We start from the raw sequence: 9,444 nt of genomic DNA on the forward strand, positions 1-9,444 counted from the left end.
TACAGCACGGCACCTGGCTGTCTGCTTCTCCCCTCAAATCCACCCGGCGTTCAGCCCAAGCCGAATGCTGCCCTAAGGGTTTATTGAAGGACAGAAATGAAGGAATGGTGCTTTTTCATTGTTGCGACAGATGTAGCTTCTGGACGTGGGGCATGTTCAAAAGCTTCTGCATGGGAGTGTGACAAGTGACATGGACAGCTGTATTCATTCTATAGGATTCAGCACACCTGAGAGTATAGTTTGTATTTGGAAAATTATTACACCTGCTTGCTAACATTTGAGCAGTTAGTTCTTGGCAAACCCACCACAGCCAACTAACTAGAGCCAAAGATGAACTGTGGAAACTTGCTGTTAATCATTTCTGAACACCTTGGTTCTCTGAACAGAACTCAGGTCAACGAGTGTTTTACCTTCAGTTGGGTGAATTTTAGAATTCAGTTAGAATTTTACTCTCGGCGTGTGAAAAAAAAATTGTTAGTAGCAAACAGACCACAGCTGCAATGGAAATAGCCCAGTGAGAAATAAAGATTCTCACACTATTTTTATGGCATTGCATTTACACTTGTAAAATTGATATATTATGGTTCTTATTTTCCATGTAACATTAATGAGAAGAGGCAGTCAAAAGAACATAATTTGATAATCGACTTTAAGCATTTCCCTTTTAAAATAAGAACGTGTAAATGTATGGGCATAATTTTTATTGCTGTGAAAAAGCACATTTGTCTCTCTCATGTATTATAAACAACATGTCCAGTAGAACAGGGCCATCTGTAATTTTATATAATTTTAAAATATTTTGTCAAGCTTATGTTAGTAACATGAATTTCTGGCTGTTAGATATCTCCCAGAAAAATTTGTTGCAAAGATTTTGAGAATTGCATTAAAATTACATATACTGTTGCATAATGAAGAGCTTGCACTGGTGTATTATTATGAGAGCCAGTATCTGTACACGTACAATAGAAACTAAACCTGGGGACTCAAATTCAAGACTGCAGATTGATTTCCAACCTCTCTGGGTTAAAATTGCTTAAGTGTGTTCTATAAATTTAGCCCTAAGCTGTGAACTTGAATTTAGATGGGTATCTGTAGTTTTTGTCTCAGTTTTCGGTTGAGCTTTGTCCATGTGCAACTATTACCAGCGTTTAACATTTTAACCTACCTTAAAAGCTAAACTGCAAATTGATAGGTTATTTCTGAAGTGACATCAAGCTGGACTGCAATGCAGTGCTTTTTCTTTCTGACCCTCTGCTGTATGTACCATACAGATGAGGCTCGGCAATAACCATTTAACACCGTATCTTAACAAATAACAGAGCCAGAAAGGCTCAAGCCAAGCTCATTTTCTGATGGATCACTTCTTTGACACTGACAGAAAGGGATTACTGGTTTTGACACAGTAAGGATTTCTGCTCACCATCTGTATATTCAAAATCTCTTTGGAACTTGAGGGTAATTTCCAATCGGCCAAAGGAAAACTAACAAAATCCATAATTTGTGATGTGAGCTTTCAGAAGCTGAGAATTCATCATAACTAAGAGGCTGCACGCATTGTATGCCTAAGGTATGAAAGAATTTGGCAAAGAAGTAGCCACAACAAGCAAGGCCTGTCCCTAAAAATAATGTTTATAATAGAAATTCATATAAACATAGAACAACCTTTCATTCATTTGGTGTTCATCCCATTTTCATTGCAGAAACTCAGTTCTCTTCCAAATAGCATTCTTGTTCCTCAGTTTCCACAGCCAAAGTGCTAGCCAACAGCCTGAGAAGAAAGGGCTCAGAGGCTGAACCAGAAATACCTCTTTGTTTCCGAGGGATCAATGTGTCTCATTCTGTCCCTGCAAATATTCATGTCATTTTTAATTTTAGCTCGCATTAAATAATCCATAATGCTGAATTTTAAACTTGCACTGTTGAAAGCAAAAGATTATTCTCTACTCCTTATTAGAAATTAATCTGATAAGGTAGATTTTTTTTAAGGGGAAAACTTCAATAGCTCCTAAGTTTTATACTTTCTGTCTTTCCAACTGCCATAAAGGCACAGCATTTTTGCAGTTCAAAGTGTATCACCTTACCAGAAGTTTAGAGTATAGGATTTGTTAAGTATACAAATCGTATTAATCTGGCTTTGTGGAGCGTTCTACAAACCACTGAAGGAGTACAGTCCCATGCGTTCGTTTCTGAATAAACCATTTGCCGAAATTTGGAATTCCATCCTTAAGCTGTCCTGGTCAGGGCTATGGTTTAAGAGGGTAAACTCCTGTGTTTGGCTGGGGCAGAAAAGAGCAATTGCTCAATTAAGAAAATGTGGATGGACAAATCTTTAGGGTGCTTTTACATCTCCTGACGCTAGAAGACAACAAATAGATGTCGTGCTGTATTTGAATCTCAGGGGATTTTTAAGCAATGATAACAGTGTCTGACTGTGGGCTGGCCGGGAAGGAGTTTCAGCCCTCCATCCCTCCAGGAAGGGTATGCAATGAAGCTTCCCAACAGACTAAGGCCCAAATCCACATCTTAAAGGCACATAAATGCCTAGTTCCCAGCCCCAGAAGCAGACACCAGAACTTAGTGCTCTCACAGAATCATAGAATCATTAAGGTTGGAAAAGACCTCTAAGATCATCGAGTCCAACCGTCAACCCAACACCACCATGCCCACTAAACCATGTCCCTAAGCGCCTCATCTACACGTCTTTTAAATACTTCCAGGGATGGTGACTCAACCACTTCCCTGGGCAGCCTGTTCCAAGGCCTGACCACTCTTTCAGTAAAGAAATCTCTCCTAATGTCCAATCTAAACCTTCCTTGGCGCAACTTGAGGCCATTTCCTCTCGTCCTATCGCTGGTTACTTGGCAGAAGAGACCAACACCCACCTCGCTACAACCTCCTTTCAGGTAGTTGTAGAGCGCGATGAGGTCTCCCCTCAGCCTCCTCTTCTCCAGGCTGAACAGTCCCAGTTCCCTCAGCCGCTCCTCATAAGACTTGTGCTCCAGGCCCTTCACCAGCTTCGTTGCCCTCCTCTGGACACGCTCCAGCACCTCCATGTCCTTCGTGTAGTGAGGGGCCCAAAACTGAACACAGGATTCGAGGTGCGGCCTCACCAGTGCCGAGTACAGGGGCACGATCACTTCCCTACTCCTGCTGGCCACACTATTTCTGATACAGGCCAGGATGCCGTTGGCCTTCTTGGCCACCTGGGCACACTGCTGGCTCATGTTCAGCCGGCTGTCAACCAGCACCCCCAGGTCCTTTTCCTCTGGGCAGCTTTCCAGCCACTCTTCCCCAAGCCTGTAGCGTTGCTTGGGGTTGTTGTGGCCGAAGTGCAGGACCCGGCACTTGGCCTTGTTGAACCTCATACAGTTGGCCTCGGCCCATCAATCCAGCCTGTCCAGGTCCCTCTGCAGAGCCTTCCTACCCTCGAGCAGATCAACACTCCCGCCCAACTTGGTGTCATCTGCAAACTTACTGAGGGAGCACTCGATCCCCTCATCCAGATCATTGATAAAGATATTGAACAGGACCGGCCCCAGTACTGAGCCCTGGGGAACACCGCTCGTGACTGGCCGCCAACTGGATTTAACTCCGTTCACCACAACTCTCTGGGCTCGGCCAACCAGCCAGTTTTTTACCCAGCCAAGAGTGTACCTGTCTAAGCGGTGAGCCGCCAGCTTCTCCAGGAGAATGCTGTGGGAGACAGTGTCAAAGGCTTTACTGAAGTCCAGGTAGACCACATCCACAGCCTTTCCCTCATCCACGAGGTGGGTCACCTGGTCATAGAAGGAGATCAGGTTGGTCAAGCAGGACCTGCCTTCCACGAACCCGTGCTGGCTGGGCCTGATCCCCTGGTTATCCCGGACATGGCTTGTGAGCGCCCTCAAGACGAACCGCTCTATAATCTTCCCCAGCACCGAGGTCAGGCTGACCAGCCTGTAGTTCCCTGGATCCTCCTTCCGGCCCTTCTCAGAGGTGACAAATACAACCACCAGGCCTGTATGGTCACGGTCCCTCTCACCTCTTTCCAAATGCACTGTGAATCCAGTGCTGCATCGTGGAATAACTCCAGTGGGAAAAGCTGAGGCACACAGAGCATCTCCGATAGCTTCAGGTTAGCTATCTCCTGGTGGGTAAGGGCATCCTTCTGCACAATGAGGCCTTGAAAGTGCTACAAGCTAGAGGGAAGCTGGGTTGGGGACTCCGTTCGCGGGATGCCCATGAAGGACCGCAGCCATGGCTCTATTCTGTGAAAGCCCAGCCATGTTGTTACAGTCTCAGCTTGCCGAGGGGCTCAAGGGGCCTTGGTAGAAGGACAGTGTATCCCCAGAGCCTGTATGACGTGTAATGAGAGAAACGTCAAACTACCCATGCTGGGACAGCTCTGAGCCTCCCCAGAGACACAGCTCCAGGCAGCTTGAGAACTTGAAAGACAGGGGTCTGTAAAGATTAGTGGCAGCTGTTGGGCAGCAGTTGTTACTTGCATTGTGATTTTAGATTTATGGGGTGAATTCTGCCTCTGCCTCACATTAGTTGCTTATGTCCTTCACTTACATGACACAAAAAGCAGTATTTGCAGACAGATTTCATGCAACTTCTGCAGCTACAGTTCATACCTCTCATTTCCATTATACATCCATTATGAAGCCCCTTACACATGTCCACCGTTGGCTCAGCCTCCTGTGGAGTTTGGGTTGGTTGGTTGGTTGGTTTTTTGGAGGGGGGTGGGGTGGTGTGGTGGTGTTTTTTTTTTTTTTAGTTAGAGTGAAAATATCTGGGGGAGTCTGACTGAATCTGGGAACGTCTGGATTTGTATGGAGTGAAAACAGCAGCCAACCTTTGCTTGGGCTTTTTGGTTAGAACAGAGACCAGAATTCTAAACCAGAATGCCACATGCAAAGATTTTGTTGAAGGAACATGGTCTTTCTGACACTAAAGAAGCCCAAGAGTTATATCTTAACTATTTTTCCTTCCCCTTCATTTAATTTTATGCTTATTTAAGTATGGCAATCTAAATAGGCATGGATGCCCGTGACCACAATGTTTTGCCCTGCCTGGGATAACTAAAGAAGGTGTGAAATTACAAAATCTAAGCTTTCACGCTTCAGCCATAACTGATTATATGCAGTATTATGTCAAGGAACAGCATCTAGATATGCTCTGGCAAAACCAGACATGCACTCTGACTTTTTAAGCATTTGGGTTTGGGGTTTTTTTTTAAACTACAAACTAAGAGAAGTCTGAACAAGTCCGTACCCTAGCCCCAACATTTTGGCTTTGATTCTCCAGAGCAGTGTGATTCTGATGTAGAAAACCATACGAGATGGATCAGTATACAAAATTTCCCCTCCCTATTACAGCCCCTCTCCCCTTGGCACAGATTAAAGGCCGAGTAGTAATAGGCAGCAAACACGACGACAGTCACTATATGACTGAGAGTCACCTGTGGATGTATTGCCATCCTTGCTCCACTGACAACCCAATGTGATTTAAAACATCCTTTATGTTGCTTTAAAATAATGCTGAAGAGTAGCTGTAAATCCTGGAAAACTGAAAGTAAAAATTATTGTGAGTCCTTTCTGCCATCTTCCTAAACTATAATAAATTATAAATTCCAAATCTCTGACAATAAAAAAAGAAATCCTGTTATTTCATGCATAACATAATCCATTTATGCATAACATTTCATCCATAAAATGGGTAACTGGATGCTTCGGCTATAGTTGATTCTGCTAATAGATGGACTGGTACTTTAATTACACTTCCCAGGGTCCCTTTTGGCCCTATTTTTATGATGCTGTACTGAATATCTGAGTGAAATCATCAAGATCTTTGCATAACAGATCTGTATGCCCAATTGAGCTGATTTGTTCCTGCTAAGATACTGCCCATAGGGAAAAGCAAACAGAAGACATGCAGTTGTGGCTATTTAGGAAAAGGAGATCTTTCAACCTATTACAGTGAGTTGTCAGTGAATATGAAGGTTAAGTGGGCTTAAAGAAAAAAATGTTTAGGCTGATGAACTACAACTGAGCTAATTTAATGAAAGGACGAATCAATTAGAGCTGAAGTAACGAAAATACCCTGTCTTGTCACACACTGCCTACCTGCAACTTGAAATAAGCTGAGGATTTTGTGCTTGGGCGAATTCCAACCTTCTAGATAGTGACTGATAGAGTTTTAATTTTTTTTTTTATTATTCCTTTGGAGTCTTCAGATTAATAAAATACAAAGTTTGAACAGCCTGAGTAAGAAGGGAGTATGGTCAGCGTAAGATGCACAGGGCAAAATAATCCTCAGCTCCAGACAGCAGTGCATGGGTAGCTGCTCCTAGAACTTACAGCAGGTTTTACAGGAGTAGCTACCACATACAAGTTGCTTTCTACAGCCAAACTGCCAAAAAATTACTACTGCACAATTAAAGGTTTCAGAAGTGCCCCCTCTAGCATGAAGAAAGAAAACCAGCATCCTCCTTTAAAGACTCCCGGCTTTTTTATCCATGAAACAGACATGCACATCTGATCTGACAACAGACTGCCTTTCTGACCACGCAGATACAGAGAGGCCCATCCTAGAACAGGGAATCTAAAATACCCATAGATTAACCCATTGCATATATAACTTGCCTCTATTGGAGCAGGATGCTAAACACCATTTGCTTCAGCTGAGAACAGCAGTGAGTGATTATCCACAAATGGTTGCCTGTTTATAAAGGCAAATACGAATCAATGTATAGCTGAAGCATAAAGGATTGCTTGTATATTTTGTCCTGTTTTATGTGTCTGTGGATGTTTATTTATGACAATTTTTTACTGGATCAACTTCAATGGATTCAAAGTGGTTAAGGGTCAGCCAGATTTAAAAAAAAAAAAAAGTCTGTAGACTTAGAGCAAGATTCATAAAAGCTGAAAAAAAAAGATGTTTTGAGACAGAAGGACAAGTGTAGTTTTGAAAACGCACAACTGCCATCAGCAAACACAATGGAAAACAGGTTCTGAGAACATTTAGCATAACACTGTATCCCACTTCTAAATCTCTTTATAACCAAACATTTGTAGTTCAGGTCTTAACCTGGAATCAGAGCAGTAAGAAAAAAAAAAAAATCCTTTCTATTTTGGCAGACTACTTATAATCATCTAAATGGTTCCTTTTGTATCTTCCTTTGAAAACACCAAGACAAATGTAAAAGAAGAAGAGTACATGGCATTCCCCTTTTGCAGTACAGCAGTTCCTATGTTTATGGCTGGAAAGCATTTTCTGGTAGTGTTGAATGCTGTGACACCAGAGAGGACCAAAATAAGATGCAGATATTCAGATGCTAAGTTGTGAGGGAAATGGGGACAATCTGGAGGATGTGTTTCTCAAAAGCGATGATTGAGGCTTTTGCATTTTTTCTTGAAAATTAATCTTTTCTTTGGTTTGCTTTTACTAAGACTATTAGATGGCTAAATGGAAAAACAATTAAAGCAAGATCACTAGACAAGTGATGTCTGATGTGTTTCAATTTGGTCAGCACTTTTGACCCCATAGCTGTTACCTACCATGGACAAAATATGATCTGTTACTGGAGTAACACAATTCTGATGTTTTGCTATCTTAAACCTGCAAGCCTAAGTGGAACGAGACTGTGGAACAGACTCCAGTGAACTGCTCTGAAGAGAAAGATGAAGATATAATTCTATGCTTAACCAAAAGAAAGCAAGACTATAAAGATAAAAATACACAAAACATGTAAGGTCACTGAGGAGGATACCCACTAGACTACTGATTTAAGTGGACCAGACTAACTAGACATGATGTAACTATGCATGGAAATTATTTTCCCAAGTGTAATTAGCAGGTAGCAACAGATTTGCTAGTTCTGCTAGTTGCTTTTCTGATAAAAATGACCAGTAGGTTAGCACCAATATGAGAAAATATTTGTCAGATTAAAAAAAAAAAAGCAGAAATAGTACAAATTTTCATAGAATCATAGAATCATAGAATCATTAAGGTTGGAAAAGACCTCTAAGATCATCCAGTCCAACCATCAACCCAACACCACCATACCCACTACACCATGTCCCTAAGCGCCTCATCTACACGTCTTTTAAATACTTCCAGGGATGGTGACTCAACCACTTCCCTGGGCAGCCTGTTCCAAGGCCTGACCACTCTTTCAGTAAAGAAATTTCTCCTAACGTCCAATCTAAACCTTCCTTGGCACAACTTGAGGCCATTTCCTCTTGTCCTATCGCTAGTTACTTGGGAGAAGAGACCAACACCCACCTCGCTACAACCTCCTTTCAGGTAGTTGTAGAGCGCGATGAGGTCTCCCCTCAGCCTCCTCTTCTCCAGGTTAAACAACCCCAGTTCCCTCAGCCGCTCCTCATAAGACTTGTGCTCCAGGCCCTTCACCAGCTTCGTTGCCCTTCTCTGGACACGCTCCAGCACCTCCATGTCCTTCTTGTAGTGAGGGGCCCAAAACTGAACACAGGATTCGAGGTGCGGCCTCACTAGTGCCGAGAACAGGGGCATGATCACTTCCCTACTCCTGCTGGCCACACTATTTCTGATACAGGCCAGGATGCCATTGGCCTTCTTGGCCACCTGGGCACACTGCCGGCTCATGTTCAGCCGGCTGTCAATCAGCACCCCCAGGTCCTTTTCCTCTGGGCAGCTTTCCAGCCACTCTTCCCCAAGCCTGTAGCGTTGCGTTTGGTAGAATGTGGAATTATAAATTACCAGAACTGATGAAAGGAATTTCTTATATGGCACAGTCGCTATCGAGAAATAAATGGAGATAATACTAGTGAAAGCAGGCAAATTAAAACTACCTTGTTTGACAGGTATTTAATACCTTCATTCACAACATTGTCCCTAAGGGCAGAATCAGGCATGACCATCCAAGAGAGAGAGATGCTCCCTGAAGGATACATAGAGGAGACATAGATGGCTTATTCAAGCAGCCTCGTGTCGTCTGCAATTCAAAGTGCTGCTTTACTTTCTGAGGTCACCCAAAACTCTCTTGTGACTTAAGTCATAACTTGAATTCATTTATTCCATATCCTGTTTACTAATTCACTGATAAGTCCCTCTCACCATGCTAACCATTCACTGCGTCACATGGCTTCTTTTCTACACTAGAACAAATCAGCCCTTCCCATTGATGCCTTTGTAAGCACATTGTCAAGATTTGTTCCACTTCAACACCGAAGCAAAGCACTGGCCTTGTGGACTGGAAGCAAGGTATCACTGTAGCAACTCGGTGTACTGGTGATACTGCATGGTTTTCCTTCTCTTCCCCCAAACTGTACTGTGCTCCTCCCAAAAGTTAACTTTACAGGAGACCAATTCCTTTTCAGAGGACAGGGCTGCCTCTATTGTCCTGACTCAGCACGCTTGGAACAAAATGAGGACCAACTGCAGAAAGAGACATTTGTAACGCTTTCTCCAGAACATAAA

The sequence above is a fragment of the Calonectris borealis genome, chromosome 2 (assembly GCF_964195595.1).
Source record: "Calonectris borealis chromosome 2, bCalBor7.hap1.2, whole genome shotgun sequence".
In the NCBI taxonomy this organism is placed as follows: Eukaryota; Metazoa; Chordata; class Aves; order Procellariiformes; family Procellariidae; genus Calonectris; species Calonectris borealis.